Source organism: Globicephala melas, chromosome X, assembly GCF_963455315.2.
Source record: "Globicephala melas chromosome X, mGloMel1.2, whole genome shotgun sequence".
Classification (NCBI taxonomy): domain Eukaryota; kingdom Metazoa; phylum Chordata; class Mammalia; order Artiodactyla; family Delphinidae; genus Globicephala; species Globicephala melas.
In genome coordinates, this window is record NC_083335.1 from 111,648,207 (window position 1) to 111,667,894 (window position 19,688).

Consider the following 19,688-nt stretch of genomic DNA (forward strand, 5'->3'; position numbering starts at 1 on the left):
ACCATGACAGCATAGCGTGCTCAGTACTGAATTTGCTGCGCGTGTGCCAATAGCAAGGTACGCAGGAGACGCGGCTGTTGGTGCTGTTGGAGGTAGACGGAGGGGCGAGCAAGTCTTCATGGAAGAGGTGCCGTTCTAAGTGGGTGCTCGACAATGACTGGGGGTTGGCTAAAGGGATAAGTGAAATTCAGGCCTAAGGAGGAGCATGTGCAAAAGAGGACAGCAGTCTGAAAGAACACAGGGTGTTTGGGGGAGTCCAAGCTACCTGCTGGGAAGGGGAGGACGTGGCGGAAAAGGAGGGTGGAAGGCTGGTTTGGAGCCAGACTTGAGAGCCCTTGGCTGCATATATAATCCGAAGTTTGTCCTTTATTTCATAGGCATAGTGGAGCTACTGACGATCATTGAGCAGGGGAGTGATAGGCAGTCTTGTATTTCAGAAGGACAACGCTGCTCCCAGCATGGAGGGTGAAGCAGAGAGGCCTGAACTAAATGCAGGGAGAGCATTCAACGGGCTCTGGCTTCATCTAGGCTGGACGAGATGGGATCTTCCGTGTGGCCAGGCCCCTCGGGGCAGGGGCTGGCAGAGTTCTATCTAGCAACAGCCTGACCAGAGTTAACTTACGCACATTCCTTCCATATTCCCCAGACCCTGACTAGCAGTTAGTGCTCCATATACATTTGTTAAAAGAATGCACAAATGTGGGATGTCCTGTCCCCCAAGGATTCCCCACGGTGTGGATCAGCAACCTCGCGAGACCCCAAATTGTGCTGGGATCTTGACCTGCTGACGTAGAGCACGGAAGGTTCAGTCTGCAACAGGGCACACCGGGACTGCTGTGGCTCTGCTCCTGTCACTCTAGGTAGCAAAAGGCTCATAATTTAGGAGGAGCAATGGAAACAGGCTATCACGGTTACTCATCATCCACAGGTTTTGCACGGAGGTCAGCAAAAAGGGAGCAGAAATCAGTCAGATGATTTAGACAATCACACCAAAATGCTACAGATACAGGGGTTTGCTGGCCTCCACACTTGTCTCTTACAGTGCCAGGGTCCATTCAGAGCTGTTAGATCACCTTTGTGTCTTTTACATCCCGAGGGGTGCCCTCAGACAGAAACTCACATGCAAGTTGGTTATTTGGAAGGAGGTCCCCGGAAACACTGGTTGGAAAGTGGAGGAGTGAGAAGAGAAGGGAAGGGAGCCACAGCTGCATGTGATAAGAAGCAAGTGCCCATCATGGGTTCTTGGATATCAACCCCAGCAGGGACCTCTTGGGGAGAGTGTTGAACACGTTCCAGAGTTATCCCACCAGTGGGATGAGGAAGCTGGGGTATTTCTCCGCCAACTCCCCACCTGTCATTGTTTGAGGGCTGCTCTCAGGGGGACTAACTCTCCAGCACTTCCGTCTTGCCCTGAGCACCAGCTACGTGTGTTCTCGTAGATAGTTACAGGCGTTTGCAGCAAGCAGCCTGGGGTGTGTAGAGGGAGCAGGACGATGTTTGGAGGTGCCAGGAGGGTCTGTTAGGTGCTTAGAACCACAGGGAGGGCATCCAGGCTCACCCTCGGGAGGTGCTGCAGTCCTGAGCTGAGAGAGGAAAGGGGGCGTGCTAAACACTGAGGCTTAATGGAAATGCATTGAGTTTTCATATGGGATATTGAGGTGCACGTGTCAGGAGGCTGAATTTTTAAAAAGTTATCTTTGTGTCTCATTCAAAGTACAAATCACATTGTCCCTTGGGCTTCAGCATCTTTTCCAGCTTGTAGGGGGGTGGGAAGTAGGGTAATACCATTACATGGCATGGCTGGGGGGTAGGCTTTAGTATCCCCATAATTAACTTCCTCCAAAGCCACACTTTTGGGGGAGCTGCTTGGTCAATACGTTTATTACTGTCTTTATCTGAAAAATCTTCATAGAAAAGTGTGGTTTGGTTTACTAGCTCTCAGCAGCCCATTCCTGCGCTCCGAGGAAGCTTGCCCTCTTCTGAGCTACCTGATCTTTGTTCTGGGCAAGAGACCTTTGGGGGTGGTTCCTCTTCTTTTTAACTTCTTTCTTAGGCTTCTTATCATAGACTGGATTCTCTCATATAGCAGCGTGAGCTTTCTTATGCATCTCTCCATCATGTCTGGAGTTTTGTTCTTTATGTATTAAGAAAATTGTTTCTTATAAGCATCTTCATCTTCAATTAGGTAATGCATATCATCTGCAACTTTTTTAAACATCTTTATTGGAGTATAATTGCTTTACAGTGGTGTGTTAGTTTCTGCTTTATAACAAAGTGAATCAGCTATACATATATCCCCATATCCCTTCCTTCTTGCGTCTCCCTCCCACCCTCCCTATCCCACCCCTCTAGGTGGTCACAAAGCACCGAGCTGATCTCCCTGTGCTATGTGGCTGCTTCCCACTAGCTATCTATTGTACGTTTGGTAGTGTATATATGTCCATGCCACTCTCTCACTTTGTCCCAGCTTACCCTTCCCCCTCCCCGTGTCCTCAAGTCCATTCTCGAGTAGGTCTGTGTCTTTCTTCCCGTCCTGCCCCTAAGTTCTTCATGACTTTTTTCTTTTTTAGATTCGTATATATGTGTTAGCATACAGTATTTGTTTTTCTCTTTCTGACTTAACTTCACTCTGTATGACAGACTCTAGGTCCATCCACCTCATTACAAATAACTCAATTTCGTTTCCTTTTATGGCTGAGTAATATTCCTTTGTGTATATGTGCCACATCTTCTTTATCCATTCATCTGTCGATGGACACTTAGGTTGCTTCCATGCGCTGGCTATTGTAAACAGAGCTGCAATGAACATTGTGGTACATGACTCTTTTTGAATTATGGTTTTCTCAGGGTATATGCCCAGTAGTGGGATTGCTGGGTCGTATGGTAGTTCTATTTTAGTTTTTTAAGGAGCCTCCATAGTGGCTGTATCAATTTACGTTCCCACCAACAGTGCAAGAGGGTTCCCATCTGCAACGTTTTGACCCATGATGTGCTTCCAGTGTACTTCTGTGTTGAATGCCTTGTTTTCTGAATCATAACCAGGGAACCATTTGGTACTGTGAGGGATAGACAAGCCTCCGTCCACAGCGTCCTTCAGGCCCTACTTTATTTCTAGTAGTAAATCTAGCAAGCCCTGCATCCAGATAGCAGGTGAAGGCACCAGGTTGACCATCAATGTTTTCCACATTGTATTCATCGCTGGGTACCTCCACATGGCCTTCATAGATCTTGTCCATGCCAAACTGATTGAGAAGCCTTTGGGCCATCAGTGGACCGGTACAGTGTGCTGCAGCATAATTTGTCAGGCCAACCTTCACGCCATACTTTGGGAGTTCATGAGCATTAGCCGCCCAGACTGTCATATCCCCTTCTCTACGGGCATAAGCAATATGACAAATGATATCTCTGTTGGTTACATGAACTCATCCTGTATTTGGGTGTATTGTACTTCTTTTTATCCTGGATCACCAAGCATTTCCCAGCATAGTCATCAGTTTTACCCTCTTGTCTTCTTCTAAATTTCACTTGGTGTCTCTTGAAGTAGGTCTTATTCTTTACAACCTTAACAAACCCCATCCTGCGGAACAGAGACCTGTGTCCGCAGCTTGTCACAGACCTGCAGCCTCCAAAGCCACTGTGAACAAACACGCAGGTACCGTGGAGCAGCTAGGTGACTGCTCGCCAGTGCAGCCAGACGTGTCTCCTGGCCCCCCTCCGACCCTGTAGAACACAGTGCCGTGCCACAGCCTAAGACATTCCAGAGCTGCCACTCCTCAGAAACTTTGGACCAGTGCTGGGCAAACCAGTGAGACTTAGGATCACCTGGGGCATGTGTTTAAAAGGCAGTTCCTGGGCTGTACTCCTGAGGTGCTGATTCGGGAGGTCTGGCGTAGGACCTAGGAATCTACATTTTAGACCAGACTCCCAGGTGATTCAAAATAAGGTCCAGGGGCTTCCTTGGTGGCACAGTTGTTGAGAGTCCGCCTGCCGATGCAGGGAACGTGGGTTCGTGCCCTGGTCCGGGAGGATCCCACATGCTGCGGAGCGGCTGGGCCCGCGGGCCGTGGCCGCTGGACCTGCGCGTCCGGAGCCTGTGCTCCGCAACGGGAGAGACCACAACAGTGAGAGGCCTGCGTACCGTAAAAAAAAAATAAATAAATAAATAAAAAAAATAATAAGGTCCAGAATGTTCAAAGAACAGAGGGTATGAAACCTTGTCTACAAACTGGGCAACAAGAGAAGATATCAGTAGACCCTAGTTAAAAACATAGGGTTGGTGGGGGGGAATCCTGCAAGTTTAGCACTCGCTTACCTTGGGTGAATATTCCTACCTCCTACCCGCGTGCTTGCTTCTTGGGGAAAAGGGACTTTGTGTGGTGGCTCCGTAGTCCTCCACACTCCTTCCAGATGAACGTGATACACTCACGTCCGCTCTATTAAAAGACACTAAGCAGAGCTTCCCTGGTGGCGCAGTGGTTGAGAGTCCGCCTGCCGATGCAGGGGACACGGGTTCGTGCCCCGGTCTGGGAAGCTCGCACATGCCGCGGAGCGGCTGGGCCCGTCAGCCATGGCCGCTGAGCCTGTGCGTCTGGAGCCTGTGCTCCGCAACGGGAGAGGCCACAACAGTGAGAGGCCCGCGTACCGAAAAAAAAAAAAAAAGACACTAAGCAAACGGGGAAGCTCTATGTCAACCCTAGCTTAGAATTCAGGTCATTCCCAGCCTCTGAAGAGGAGACTAGACACCTTCATATGAATAATAAACTCTCTGGAGACCCTTCGTTCCACCCAGTAATTTTCAATTCTTGGGACAGGCATGAGCCACCGTCTCATATTTCCAGTCCTTTGCAGAGTCCTACAGGCCCCGCCCCCCCGCAAAATTTTTCATTGCCCTGGCATTAACACGGTTTTGCTGGACCTAAACTCTCAGGAAGTACGAGTTGAGCTAGAGAAGAACTGCTTCTCAGTATATAAAGAAACAGGATCTCCTTAGTCCTATGCCATAAATTAGGCTGTTGGAAAGGAACATGGTAGCTCTTTTAAGTCACCAAGATATGGTTTGGAGCTGTACTTATACAACAGGAGAAAGACAGCTACTTAATAAGTGTCATATGGGGGTTTCCGTTCAGCTTCTTCAGTCCACCGATTTGCTTCTATTCATTCCACGATGTCCATGATATGCTTGTACATTTGCATTCACGACCTAGTGTGAGCTCTTTACTTTTGCTTTCACTTTAAGCTGCGTCCATGAATTGCCCACAGATACTCAGATCTCTAAATCATAGGGTGAATTAAGGTCATGGATTAAATTAGGAATATGACATTGAAGGTGAATTTCTTAGAGTAGCTCTTTGTAATAATTTGAGGGGCTCCCAGGCCCATATGAAAAGTCCACAAAAGCAGTAGACCCTCTTCCCAGAAAAATACACCTATAGACAACGTTTTGCATATAATTGTATAGACCCCTCAGGTTAAGAATCCACAACTCATACCCAGAAAAAAAATAATCCCAATGAGATGTAAGAGGCTAGGGTGGGAGGGAGGGGAGGGGCAGAATAACGAAGAAGGGCAAGTCCCAGGTGAGCAGCCCCTGTGTTGGTTGAAGTGACATAACACTAGCTGCTGTAACAAACAACTCTCCGAATTTAAGTGTCTTGACACATGATGGTCCTGGCCAGCGACTGAGTGACTTTCCCATGGCAAGTGAGGGACTCAGGGACTCAGGATTTCTTCTACCTTGTACTCTACCATCCCCCAGAGCCTCAGTCCTGTGCGAACAGCCAGCAGGAGGAGAAAAACCATGGATAAGGTACATTGACTTCTGCAAAGTCCCAGCCCAGAAGTGCTGCCTCTCACCTCCAGTCATATTTCATTGATGCGAACTGGTTACAAGGCCACATATGGGTGGAAATGGGGCTGGAGGATGTACGCCCTGTCAGGGTAACCATTTCCTACAACAACACCACGGAAAGGGGAGCATGAGCTTTTGGTAGGCAGAAAGCTATATCTCTCCCTAAGCATTGCATGCAAGTGAAATCAGGTTAAAATAAATGGCAAGGACGGCCTTGAGAGGGAAAAGAAGCCACCAAAAGACATTATGAAGCCCCAGGCATGTGTACAGTAGGGCAGCTGTGGCTCCACCTTACTGGTAGCAAGTAAGTGAGATTGCAGATAAATTGCCTTCCAGTCGCAGAACTTTCTAGAACCAGATGGTCTAGCCCCTCCTTCTCTCTAGCTCTATCCTTCTTTCATCCTACTTCTAAACAAAAGTGCCAGTTCGGGAGCAATTTCCCATTTATAATGTATGCTTTGTACCCATCCATCTGAACCAGAATTTGGTTGGTTAACTGAAAAAAAAAAAAGGTAGTTAAAACAGGGCATCATTGAAAAAATGGTATATACGAACTGTAGATATTTTATTTAAGTTAAAACATGTAAATATACATTCATTCACTAAACTTTTGTTGTATAGCCAAGTCATATTCTTTGAATATAAATCTGCTGATAGGAGTTACAGGTTTTCCTTCTCTCATGAACTGTCCCTAAAATGCACTGTCTATGATTTCCAGTTTTGAAAGTAGAGCAAGAATGTAAGACATTTGTGAAACAAGCTCAGTGCATAATCCTCCCAATTTTTTAATGATTTCCAATCTTTTACAGTTGTTTGGCACACACATAATTCAACAGTAATTTTTGTCTATTTTTAAATTGAAGTATAGTTAATTTATAATGTGTTAGTTTCTGGTGTACAGCAAAGTGACTCAGTTATATATATACATATTCTTTTTCATATTCTTTTCCATTATGGTTTATTACCGGATATTGAATATAGTTCCCTGTGCTGTACAGTAGGGCCTTGTTTGTGTCTGCTAATCGCAAACTCCTAATTTGTCCCTCTCCCACCCCCTTTCCCCTTGGATAACCGTAAGTTTGTTTTCTGTCTGTGAGTCTTTTTCTGTTTCATAGATAAGTTCATTTGTATCATATTTTAGATTCCACATATAATAGATATTATATGGTATTTGTCTTTCTCTGTCTGACTTAGTATGATAATCTCTAGGTCCATCCATGTTGCTGCAAATGGCATTATTTCAATCTTTTTATGGCTGAGTAATATTCCATTGTGTATATACAAACCACACCTTCTTTATCCATTCATCTGTTGATGGGCATTTAGGTTGCTTCCATGTCTTAGCTATTATAAATCGTGCTGCTATGAACATTGGGGTGCATGTATCTTGTCGAATTAGGGTTTTCTCCAGATATATGCCCAGGAATGGGATTGCTGTCAACAGCTTATATGGCAACTCCATTTTTAGTTTTTTAAGGAATCTTCATACTGTTTTCCATAGTGTCTGCACCAATTTACATTCTCACCAACAGTGTAGGAGGGTTGCCTTTTCTCCACACCCTCTCCAGAATTTAATATTGCGGACTTTTTAATGATGGCCATTCTGACTGGTGTGAAGTGATACCTCATTGTAGTTTTTATTTGTATTTCTCTAATAATTAGCAATATTGAGCATCTTTTCATGTGCCTGCTGGCCATCTCTATGTCTTCTTTGGAGAAATGTCTATTTAGGTCATCTGCCTATATTTTTTAAAATTTTTTTTAATTTTATTTTTTTTGGCGGTATGCGGGCCTCTCACTGTTGTGGCCTCTCCCATTGCGGAGCGCAGGCTCAGTGGCCATGGCTCACGGGCCCAGCCGCTCCGTGGCATGTGGGATCTTCCCGGACCGGGGCACGAACCCGCGTCCCCTGCATCGGTAGGCGGACCCTCAACCACTGCGCCACCAGGGAAGCCCATCTGCCTATTTTTTGATTGGGCTGTTTTTTGTTATTGAGCTGTATGAGCTGTCTATGTATTTTGGAAGTTAAGCCCTTGTAGGTCTCATAATTTGCAAATATTTTCTCCAATTACGTAGGTTATCTGTTCATTTTGTTTATGGTTTCCTTTGCTGTGCAAAAGCTTATACGCTTGATTAGGTCCCAGTTTTTTATTCTTTCTTTTATTTCTATAGCCTTGGGAGACTAACCTAAGAAAACATTGCTATGATTTATGTCAGAGAATTCAAAAGCATTTTTAGCTACCCGTTACTATTACATCTTTCCAAAATTTTCAGCTTTGTTCCCATAGAAACGACTCCTTTTTGCATTCATATTTCATTAATTCACATGTTGTATAAAGCACTAAATTTTAATAAAAAGTACAACTGGAACGATCGTCATAAACTGGTTTGGAATCAAACACAGTCAACTCTTAGTAGGTGTAGGACCCAGCTATTGGGAGCAGAAGTGTATGCTCTATTAGACTGTGGCTGTGAGCATTCAGTGAGCCATGGACCTCAGTCTTTGTGTTTTGCAGAAGGAATAGGGCGCCTTGGCTTATTTGGTGTGGTCACCAGCCTCCAAGATGACCCACAATGAGTCTTGCCTTTTGGTATTCACACCCGCGTGTAGTCTTCTCCCACAGTGAACTCATGGTTGGAAGGTGTGACCATTAGAAAATGGCAAAGTGTGAGTTGTGTGACTGCTGAGCGTAGGTCCCAGAGGGTGTTGGGACTTCTGCCTTGGTGTCTGAGATCCCTCACTTTGGGAGGAGAGGCCATCATGCCAGCAGCACTGGCATCACCTGGGAGCTTGCTGGAAGCGGAGCATCTCATGCCCCACCTCAGGCATCCTGGCCAATCTGCCTCGCTCTTGTTTGCTTTAATAAGGCAAATTCATCAAAACCCAATGATGTTTTCACACTGCTTGAGGGTATAGATGTGGCTCCAGGGGAAAAATATACATTTTTTCTGATTGCGGCATACCTAGGACACATGGCTCCCGAGAGGGTGAGAAGGCAGACTGCTGCCTCCTGTTATGTACATCCTGAGGCTCTCCGTGGGGTGGCTGTGAGACAAGCCACTGTGAGCTGGAAGGCAGAATTTTTAAAGAGCAAACAGGAGACTGGAGAAGTCATTAATTATGTTATCACAAAAAATATTTGGTGCTTCTTCTTAACATTACAGCTACCGTGCTGCTGGTAATGCCCTTTTATTTGTCCAGGGCGGTTTGCTCCCATTAGATTAGATTAAGTGTCTCATCTAAGGCACAATGACAGATTTGGCCCCACGCTTTAGCTGCTGGCTGTGGTTGACTGATACCCAAGCTTTTGACTCCCTGCTGAGTATCTAAGCGGTACAAGCTGCAGTCAGTGCATTTAATCTACATAAAAAGAACACAAATTGCACATCAGCCCTTTTGAGTTCAGTAATCAGGTTCACACACACACACACACCTCTCTCCCTCCCCCCACCCCTGCTCTACTGGACAATTTGAGACACCCTTGTGTCACAAAAATTTTTTTCTGAGTCAGGTAAAAAGAAAAGTCTTTTGCATTTTAATTGCACTTGATCTGCTCATTGAATGACCCCTGTAATTTATATATTGTTCATAGTTAGTGCTTTCCGCAGTCCTGCTGTGCAGCTGATAACATAATTCACAGGCGCGCACCTTGGGCTCTGTGGGTAGTGGCTTGGCTTTTCCGTTCTTTCTGAGTTGGCGAAATTCTCTCGCTCGTCCTTCAGATTCAGGCGGCTGCAGCTGATGTCAGTCGCTGTCTGCTTGTGCAGGTGTAGCGAAAAGGCCACTCAGTGAGCCCCGGCCTTCTCCTTTGTTTACATTTAAAGATTGCCCTATCCTAGCCAGCCGCCTACACTGTTTGCAGACCAGCTGGCTGTTTGTGACGCAGCTTCCTCCAGTCCCTCCCTGGATCCTGCAATGAATTGGCTTAAACTAGAGCTGTGAAAAGAACCACAGACACGGGTATCATGCTCTCACAGGCTAACTACGGAGGCAGTGATATACGAGACATTCAGTAAATACGAAGGGCATAATAAATAGGGAATGCAGAGATGGCTTTTTTTGGGGTACATTAGATGGTTAGCTTTTGGGAAGTAGAGCCATGCTACCTTGTGATTTGGAAAATATTCTAAGCATTTAAGGCAAATCCGCGGGAAATCAAAGTTCAGTTTTTACAAAATGTTTAGGTGTTTAATCATTTTATTTGCTTTGTAGTCACATTGAAGCTGATTCCACACATTCTCCAGAAGGATAAATGACGGGGTTGAGTTGGATTATTTTGGCCCATCTCAGATTTTGCTTTAGTGGTTTTGCTCTCAGAAGGTTTGAGGGGTGAGAGGTTAGATCCTTGCCGCTCAGAGTATGGTCCGCCGTACATCTGCATCGTCCTCACCTGTGAGGTTCTTAGAAGTGCAGAATCTCAGGATCTGCATGCTGACGCGATCCCCAGGGGGCTTGCACCCACAGTTTGAGAAGCACTGAATTAGACAATCGGCTCTCAACCCTGGCTGCACATTCAAATCATCCAGAAACCTTTAAGAAAATACTAATGCCTGGACCCCAAGCCCAGAGATTCTGATCTGATTGCTCTAGGGTGGAACTAGGCACTGAGAGTCTTTACAACCTACTCACATGATCTAACATGCAGCCAAGGGCCAGAATCACAGGATTATGCAAAACCTTAGAGGAGGATTCAAAACAAACAGTTCTAAGCCTAAATCAGTGCCCCACGGACATTCCCAAAATCCCCCCGCCCAGGCTCCCTGGGAACCGGCAGGATTTTCAGTACAACTTAACAAGTATTTCTTCAGTGCCTCTTATGGGCACATCTTGCTACACCCCAGAGGTCCACTCAGACAAGCCAGAAGGCAAAATCACCCTGTGAGCGAGACAGGATTTTCCGTAGAGTCCCCTGCGCTGCGATACTGAGAGATCACCCCCTGCGTCTTCTGACGGCTCCATGGGACTCAGAAGGTGGGTTCTCACGCAGCTCCAAAACATGTTCCTTTGTAGAAGTTGTAGGGCACACCAGTCTAGGTTCCTCAGAACCAGTTTCAAAGAATCCCAGTTTCATGGGAATGCATGATTTGCTCTTTTGACATCTTTTCTAGCATATGTTTAGCAAACTTGCTGATTTTTTTTTATTAGAAGAGAGGCATGTGGCCCTTTGGAAAGGATTTTGGAATGGAATCAGAAGACCTGGGTTCGAATTCTTATTTCACCATGAAGCAGCTTGTTATAATGTCTGAGATTCACGTTAAAATTCCTCGCCAGTTATGAGTGACACTGTGTGCCTCAAATTTAGGTTAAGCAATAACCCAGATGTGAATCAAGGATGAACACCCCAGGGCTGGTCTGCGGGCATTCTAAGCAGAGGGGCCCTCGTCCAGAGGCTGCGGCTATATGCATTTCCGCTATTGAGATCACCGGGGTTTTGCTAATGAGCATAGCAAATGTCACAAAGAGGGTTTTTCTGTGACATGAAGGACTTGTTAATTAGCATGATGAATGACCTCTCACTGGTGAAATCACATGAATTCAAGATATGTGGCCCTGCCCATATATTTTTGCAATACTCTCTACTCTTGCATGAACCAGGCAGAAGAGCCTAGTGACATCTATAGCTCGTACCCTTAGGGATGGCCCCCAAGAATTGAACCCTAAGTGGGCCCTTGCCCAACCATTGGTTAGGAGGATTTCTTATTGCCTGATGCTGGCTGTAATGAGAACATAATCCCTGTCATGCTATGTTGTGGTGGTCGTGTCTATTTTTGAGTAAACCTCTCATGCAAGGCAATAGAATATGGTTTGAGAATTGCTTTCTTCATAACCTTGTCCTGAGGCTGCAGTGGAGTAGCTAGCTCTCATTCACTCAGACCTTTTCTGCTTTTACCATTAGCTACCAAAAATATTCTAATAGTTGAGAATGAACAAATAGGCATGAGTCAGCCGCAACCCAGTTGTGTGACCTTGCGTCTCACATCTAGCTGCTATATGTCTCTGGGTCTCAGTCATTTTATTAGAAAAAAACAAACAAAAAATAACTGGGAGGATCGTCCTAAAGATTTTTTTCTGGCTCAAGGTTCTAAATTAAAAAAAATTCTCACATGAGGAAAAGTCAAACAGACCAAGATACCCTATGCTGCTGTAGATGTTGCTTTTGAGTCCCCTGCGTCCCCCTGTTGGGCCCCCTCAGTTGCATCCCGTACCGTGTGACTCTGTTCAATAATCGCAAGCCCCTGGGAAACTTAGACCACGCTTGCCATTCTCTCTGCATGGTCCCAATTAAGTCTGTGGGCTGTAAATACGGAATTCTGACAAGGCTCTGAATGTTGCTAAGTTAATAGCAATTTCTGGCAAAAAGCAGAGTGGAGGAGATGATACTCTACAATTATCTCACTTAGCAGAGGCTCCTTTTATTCTGAGAAACACTGGCAGTGGGGTTGTTTCAACGGAACATTTTTCTTCAAGGGAACCTAGCAGTGGCGCTCATCTCTCAGTGTGTCTTAAATGAAGCATCGAGTCTGATAACCCCCAGGTAAGCCCCAGAAACTCCTGCTTGGTGCTTTGTGGGGTCAGTGAAGCTATTGCAAGAAGCAGACCCCAAATGGTGAGGCTCAGTCACTTGCTTGTTCCAGCAAAGGAAGAAAAGCATCTTGAACGGACCCGTTGGTAGATAGTTGTTCTTATTTCATCCTCCTAAACAGCCTTGGTATCTTTCTATTGTGGCTTCCCAAGGATTCCTGGCATGGAGCCTTTTATAGCTCCTAATGAAGCTATTGTACTATTTTCAGTCAAGATCTGTGGCGTGAAACAAAGAGGGGACTGACAGAGCTGTTTCCAGCGTAGTTATTGAAAATAATCTCAACCTATTGGGGCCAAAAATAACAGAGATCAAGACGAAGATCAAGCTATTGTTGCAATCTTGTGCAATAGCAGCTCCAATGAAAAAACGCTGGGCAGCAAACCAATGGAGACCATTCATCTCAAAGATTTTTCCTTAGAAAAATTCTTCGGGACCTCTGGCCCCCAGCTCTGAAGTTTTGTTTTGTGCTATCTAAATGTTTGTTGGGTTTCAGCTTTGTTATGTGTTTTCTAAAAGAACTTACCTTTCTCTTAAAAGACGGTATAAAGTGAAAGACGCATTAAGGGCTTCAAGTAGGTTGTGATTGCCTATTATTGTATCTGACTGTGTTTTAAATAATGGGAATATTAAAATGTGAGTAGCAGAAGTCTTGGTTAAAATGTCCATGAAAGATAACCAGGAAGGGTTGATGGGTACTTCCTTAAGGTGATTTGTATTTTTAAAATCTAGTATTTGGCTACTAATAAGTTCATTTGTCTGCAGTTTTATAAAACTAAAAAGAACACTTAGTCTGCTTCTTTGAAGGGGGTCTAAATATAAAACCCCAGTGATCTTAATGTTTTCCTCAAACCAAATGCAGTGCTCCTTGAACTCAGGTCAAGACTTTTTCTTAGATAATACACGCACGCCATTGTTCGTAGCAGCACTGTTCCCAATAGCCAAGAGATGGAAGCAACCTAAATGTCCATTGACAGAGGAATGGATAAAGAAGATGTGGTACATGTATACACAATGGAATACTACTCAGCCATAAAAAAGAATGAAATAATGCCATTTGCAGCAACATGGGCAGGCCTAGAGATTATTATATTAAGTGAAGTAAGTCAGACAAAGACAAATACCATATGATATCACTTATATGTGGAATATAAAATATGACACAAATGAAATTATTTACAAAACAGAAACAGGCGCACAGACATAGAAAATAAACTTATGGTTACCCAAGGAGAAAGGGGTGGGGGAGGGATAAATTAGGAGTTTGGGATTAGCAGATACAAACTACTATATATAAAATAGATAACCAACCAGGACCTACTGTATAGCACAGGGAACTATACGCAATATCTTGAAATAACCTATAGTGGAAAAGAATCTGAAAAAGAATACACACACACACACACACACACACACACACATCACTTTGCTGTACACCTGAAACTGACACAACATTGTAAATTAACTATACTTCAATTAAAAAGAACACTATATATAAAATAAACAACAAAGACCTACTGTAGAGCACAGGGAACTATATTCAATATCTTGTAATAAACCATAATGGAAAAGAATATGAAAAAGAAAAAAATATATATACATATATAACTGAATCACTTTTCTGTGCACCAGAAACTAATACGACATTGTAAATCACCTATACTTCAATTAAAAAATAAATTAAAAATTAAAAAATAATTTTTCTTAGATAAACATTAAATGAGTATCCACTATACACCAATTACTGTGCTAGATTAGAAGTATACCCTCAAAAAATTGTAAGGAGGTACAGATACCCATTTGAGAACCACCAGCTACCACCCTGATTTTGAAATGCATGATCAAACTTTGAGCAATGGGAAGTGCTAATGAGAACCATCCCGTACCCTAAGAGACCAGTGGGAATGTGATGCAGATGCAGTGGCCTAGAGCTTGGAAGGAGGAGGGGTTGGAAGGCTCAGGGGTTCAGCTTCTGAATTCACCCCATTCTCATCTCTTCCCCCTTGTTCTTCTGTCTCTGAGGACATGGGTCTCTAGTCAGGAGTAAGTCAGTGGGTCATTGCATCGAATGTCTCAGCCACGGCTGTACTTCAGAATCATCTGTACAACTTAAAAAAAATACAGATTCCTCAACCCCTGCCCAGATTTCAGAATCAGAATTACTAGGGTGGGGCTAGGGATTCCACATTTTTAAAGCATTCCCCTCACACTTCTGATGCACATCCAGTGTTAAGACTTACTGGACAAAGAACCAATATATCCAGAACATTGTGTGCTAAAGGGCCAGGGAGCCATGAAAGAAATAGAAAGCCAGGTCCCAGCCTACGAATGATTTCTCACAACCAGAGGGGAACTTTAGGGAGAGAATAAGAAAATAATAGAGGAAGTGAAAGGAAAACAAGTAACCCAGAAGGAAGGCCGTGGGATTGTGCGCTATTTGCTGTTTCAGATGTTGGAAGTAGTATTTAAGCTTTTACACAAGCATCCTCACTGCTGATATTTGTAAGTCCTGAAACCAGAGTACAAATGGGTGCCCAAATATATATCTAAATACTTAAAAGTTATAAAGCTAATAAACTGTTATTCAAAACATGTCCGTCCTCCTGCCTTGAGAAACACACCTTTTGCAAGACCTGGAAGACCAGGTTTGAATTTAAAGTTATTGCACTTCTTGGAGTTCCGCGCTGGACCATAATGGCACGGGGAGAGGAAGCCTGGGTCACCAGCCTGTAGCTCACCCACCCATCTCTTCCCTCATAGACCCCACCTCCTGCTATAAGGAGCCTTGTGGGCACATGGACCAATGGGCTGGAGTTTCCACCTAAGTTCTATTCGCACGTCCCTGCAAACAGCTACCCCATGGCCTTACCTCTAGCATATGGTATTCACACTGGCTACACAATCTGCCTTTGGGAGGAAGAACCCAGGGAAGAAGCCCATGCAGGTTCTGGAAGCTGGATTGAGCCATCTGGTCAGGGAACTCCAAGGTTCCTGTCACGTAAACCATGTTCTAGAAGATTTTGACCTTGCTGGCTCCTCCTACATCCTGCGGGAAGGGGCCCAGCCAGAGTGGGGTTCTTTAATGGTCAAGGCCAAGGATAGGGCCCCTCTTGATGGGATCAAAGAATAGCACTGTGTACAGGCAGGATAGTGGATGAGTCTTACAAACTATAGGCTTGGCCCACAGAAACATGAAAATCAGTGTGTGGAGAATAGCCCTAGAGAAAAATAAGTTTAAATTATTCCCCATACTTTTTGTCCCAGATGTGGGTTCAAATTTAGATCTACCAGCCACACTTGTCTCAGGGTTTTTAATCAGTTCGGATTAGGTTCAGATGGCAAGTAGCAGTAGCATTAGGTTCAGCCAAAAAAGAAAAAAAATAACAGTGACATAAACAAGACAGAAGTTTTTCTCTTTCACATAAATGTAAGCAATAAAGTCTACTGTAGCAACTCTAGAATCAGGGTCACAGGCTCCTTGTATTTTGATGCTCTGCCATCCTTAAGACTTGGTTTCTACTTTGTGGTCCAAAAATGGCTGCTCAAGCTCCACCCATCACATCCATATTCCAGCCAGCTGGGAGGAGAAAAGTGTATCCTATTTAAAGATACTCTCCAGAATTTGTATAGCACACATCCACCTCTGTCTCATAGATCAGAACTTAGTTATGTAGCCACAAGTAGCTAAAACTTGCACCCAGATAAAAATGGAGATTCTGTTCTAAGGAGAGAAAGGAATTGGGTGACAACTAGCAGTGTCTGCCAAGGGGCTTTTGACTTCAAACAATACAAGCTGACTCTGGAACATTTAAGCAAAAAGAAAATTTACTGAATAGCTGTCGGGTGGTTCAGATATTTGAAAAGCTGAGTAGGAGGTCAGGTTCTGAAAGTGGGCAAGTGATTTCTCTAGAACACCACCATCAACCCAACCCTCAGAGCTGCCAACACCACGACTCTAAATGCTGCCATCGATGCTGTGTATAATTTCTCAAATGTCCCTGCAGCTTGGCATCATTCTGTCTAGAACCATGCTACATGTGACTAGTGGTACCATATTGGACAGTGCAGATGTAGGACATTTCCATCACTGCAGAAAGTTTAACTGGACAGTGCTGTTCTAGGCTGAGAGTCCTAGACCAAGGCATCAAATTTGACAAACTAGTTTATGTGCCTACCTCTGGGCCACCAGGAGTACCCTCACCAAGATGCAATAGAACTCATTCAAAATAGGAAGGGGGTTTTGATGCTGAGAAGCTAAAAAAGCAGGAAATGTCCTCTGCACACTTACTGACAGTGTTATCTTGGGCTAAATACTTCTCAAGCCTCCATTTTTGCATTTGTACAATGGAAATAATGATAACTGCCTCTTAGGATTGTTATAAAGATAAAAAGATATGAAAACTACTAGGACCATCGGGGTTAATAGAGTGTTAGATATAATGCCTTGATTGGACCCTGGTTTGAACAACCAGCTGCAAAAGACATTTAGTAGACAATTACAGGAAATTTTTAATATAGAATGAGTGTTAGATAATATTAGGGAATTATTGTTAATTTTGTTAGGTGTGATAATGGCATTGTGATTATATAGGACGTGATAAAGTTTTTAAGGGTAAAATATTATTATGTCTCTAATACTAATTCTAAATACAAAATAGATGAAACAAGTATGACAAAATGTTAATTATTAAATATAGATGACAGGTAAATGGATGTTATTCTCCTTAGTCTCTGTTATTTTTGACTTTTTTCATAATTTATTCAAGAAAGAAAGAAAAGTACTAGGTTCATAACAGGAGTTCAATAAATGTGAACTTCTCTTCTTCTCTCCATAGTCTTAGGGACCTCAAGTCTTCTCAAAACAGTTGGAATGCTTCCCATACTTTCCCACCCAGTTTTCCCAAGGCTTCACCTACTTAAAGGCTTCCTGTCCTTTTTGTGACAGCATACTCTCTGTATCTGCGGAGACCTTTGAATACAAGGAGTGGTTTGCCCAGTAACGGAAGGAGCCCAGCAAAGAGGCACTTGTGGACGGCACTGATACTGGCTGGATTCGAAGTTTTCCCCCTTGTGCCATAGCAGGGGTTCAAAGAAAGAAAAGTCAGTGTACCAGGGTTTGTTTTCACATTTGTCGGATCAGCCCCCTTTCCTGATGCCTAATCCAGAAAGAAGAGGTGTCGGGAAAGAGAGGGATGTGGCAGCCCATTTTTCATTTTTAGTTGAGTCACTTTTTCGGTAAATGTAAAGGAGGAAGGGATACAAGTTTGGAAGGTTTGAGTCATCTCACAAAGACCGCCTGATTTTCTCTCTGAGTGGCATTGGGAAGTGACTTCTCAAAAACATGGATTGTAAAGCATTTGGTAAATAAACAGCAAACTATGAAGGCTAAATAATGTCTTCCTGTAGTGTTGAAATATCAACAGTTTCCCTGTGTATGTGAGATTAAGTCAAGTGGAATGCCAGCCTCCTGGCCAAGATCATCAGTGCAAAGGCAAACTAACTTATGGTACAGGATCTATCTTTAAGTACCATATGCAAAAACATCAGCTTTGTACACAAAAAGCGCGCATCTTGAGGCCTATAGCCACTCTCAATATTAGGGCTGATAAATTAGTGACTAAATAAGACAGCTAGGTTTTTTTTTTTTTTTTTTGCTGTTACGCGGGCCTCTCACTGCTGTGGCCTCTCCCGTTGCGGAGCACAGGCTCTGGACGCGCAGGCTCAGCAGCCACGGCTCACGGGCCCAGCCGCTCTGCGGCATGTGGGATCCTCCCCGACCGGGGCGTGAACCCGTGTACCCTGCATCGGCAGGCGGACTCTCAACCACTACGCCACCAGGGAAGCCCAAGACAGCTAATTTTATATTTGGCATAGTAAGTGAAACAATGAATAATGGCATTTATTTTTATTTTTTTAAATAAATTTATTTCTTTATTTTTGGCTGCATTGGGTCTTCGTTGCTGCACACTGGCTTTCTCTAGTTGTGGCGAGCGGGGGCTACTCTTTGTTGCGGTGCATGGGCTTCTCACGGCGGTGGCTTCTCTCCTTGCGGAGCGTGGGCTCTAGGCGCGCAGGCTTAAGTAGTTGTGGCACGTGGGCTCAGTAGTTGTGGCGCACGGGCTTAGTTGCTCCGCACCATGTGGGATCTTCCCGGACCAGGGCTTGAACCTGTGTCCCCTGCATTGGCAGGTGAATTCTTAACCACTGAGCCACGAGGGAAGTCCCTGAATAATGGCATTTAAAAACCAAATTTCCCCCTAAAACAGTATGTTTCAAAGTTTAACAGTGAACCTTCTCCTTCCAGCAATATGGTGGTGGTGGGGTGGTGGTGGGTGTGTTGGTGGTAGGAGGAGTGCTCTGAGGAACTGTCCCACTGCACAGCAGCTATGTCCTGGGTATAAAACACTCTTCAAGGCATTTCTGGTCTTGCAGGTATTGGAGAGATTCCCAAAGGCTTCCACAACAGCTACCCACCAAGCAAAACCTAATCCAAACCTGGACCAGAGCAGGAAGCCTTAAACTGCAAGCAGTAGTTGTGGAGGGGAAGTGCCCTGGGAGTAGATACCAATAGCAATACTTACAGGAATACTGAGATATGGACCAGCATTCAGGTGGGCATGCTGATCCTGGGACCCGTTTACTAAGCTAAGAGCCTCACAGTGGCCAAAGTGGTCTTAGATCAGAGGTGTCTTCAACTTTCTGCTGAAGCAAATCCTCCTTGGAAAAAACTTCCCCACCTTAGACCTAGAGGACTCCCACAGATTAAAATCAAGCACTAAGCTCACAACATGCTAAGGCGAGCCACCATGAGCCAGAGGTGGCATAAACAACATGTGATAGATTTGGATCTCCACCATGATTGGACATACAAAAAATTTCAGACACAGACTACAGAACAGCTATGTATGAAGTGTTCAAAGACATAAAAGATGCAATCACACAGATAAGCAGGCAACAGTAGGCTAGGAGAAATAATCAGAAAGATTTTTTAAAATTAAAGTATAGTTGATATACAATGTTGTGTTAGTTTCTGGTATACAGCAAAGTGATTGTTATACATGTATATACGTATTCTTTTTCGGATTCTTTTCCATTATGGTTTATTACAGGATGTTGAATATAGTTCCCTGTGCTATACAGGAAGATTTTTTAAATGGAGCTTCTATAAATAAAAAAACAATTACTGAAACAAAATCCCAAATGGACTGGTTAAACAGTAGATTAAATCCGGCTGAAGAGAGGATTAGAAATTACCCAGA

General features: G+C 44.1%; 1 protein-coding gene and 1 pseudogene across 2 annotated transcripts in view; one reads left to right on the plus strand and one right to left on the minus strand.

Annotated features, from left to right (window-relative positions):
• Positions 1–19,688, plus strand: part of RAI2 (retinoic acid induced 2) — a 401,970-nt gene that overhangs the window by 228,673 nt on the left and 153,609 nt on the right. The gene's annotated exons all lie outside the window — the stretch shown is intronic.
• LOC132594536 (large ribosomal subunit protein uL18-like) lies at positions 1,932–3,576 on the minus strand (annotated as a pseudogene).